The sequence below is a fragment of the Arachis stenosperma genome, chromosome 9 (genome assembly GCF_014773155.1).
Source record: "Arachis stenosperma cultivar V10309 chromosome 9, arast.V10309.gnm1.PFL2, whole genome shotgun sequence".
Lineage (NCBI taxonomy): Eukaryota > Viridiplantae > Streptophyta > Magnoliopsida > Fabales > Fabaceae > Arachis > Arachis stenosperma.
In genome coordinates this window covers 159,660,164-159,661,128 of record NC_080385.1, presented here as the reverse complement: position 1 = coordinate 159,661,128, position 965 = coordinate 159,660,164, and the positions used below count along the sequence as shown (strand labels likewise).

Genomic DNA, 965 nt, shown 5'->3' with positions numbered 1-965 from the left:
CAACAATGCCAACAATGCAAGGAAGGTGCTGGGTGACTTTACTGCACCTACTCCTGATTTTTATGGGAGAAGCATCTCTATCCCTGCCATTGGAGCGAACAACTTTGAGCTTAAACCTCAATTAGTTTCTCTAATGCAACAGAATTGCAAGTTCCATGGACTTCCAATGGAAGATCCTCATCAGTTTTTAGCTGAATTCTTGCAAATCTGTGACACAGTCAAGACTAATGGGGTTAACCCTGAGGTCTATAGACTGATGCTATTCCCTTTTGCTGTAAGAGACAGAGCTAGAATATGGTTGGATTCTCAACCTAAAGAAAGCCTGGACTCTTGGGAAAAGCTAGTCAATGCCTTCTTGGCAAAGTTCTTTCCACCACAAAGATGGAGTAAGCTTAGAGTGGAAGTCCAAACCTTCAGACAGAAGGATGGAGAATCCCTCTATGAAGCTTGGGAAAGATACAAACAATTAATCAGAAGATGTCCTTCTGACATGCTTTCTGAATGGAGCATCATAGGTATTTTCTATGATGGTCTCTCTGAACTATCCAAGATGTCTTTGGATAGCTCTGCTGGAGGATCTCTTCATCTGAAGAAGACGCCTGCAGAAGCTCAAGAATTGATTGAAATGGTTGCAAATAACCAATTCATGTACACTTCTGAAAGGAATCCTGTGAACAATGGGACTAGTCAGAAGAAAGGAGTTCTTGAGATTGACACTCTGAATGCCATTTTGGCTCAGAACAAGATATTGACTCAACAAGTCAATTTGATTTCTCAAAGTCTGTCTGGAATGCAAAATGCACCAAACAGTACTAAGGATGCTTCATCTGAGGAAGAAGCTTATGATCCTGAGAACCCTTCCATGGAAGAGGTGAATTACCTAGGAGAACCCTATGGAAATACCTACAATTCTTCATGGAGAAATCACCCAAATCTCTCATGGAAGAATCAAGAGAGACCTCAAC

The 965-nt window shown here is 41.3% G+C and overlaps 1 non-coding gene across 1 annotated transcript; it reads right to left on the bottom strand.

The window, feature by feature from the left end:
* Positions 1-388: 388 nt before the first annotated feature.
* LOC130952160 (small nucleolar RNA R71) lies at positions 389-496 on the bottom strand. The gene has a single exon (XR_009074340.1). It is a non-coding gene; the product is annotated as a small nucleolar RNA R71 (small nucleolar RNA).
* Between the last annotated feature and the right edge of the window lie 469 nt (positions 497-965).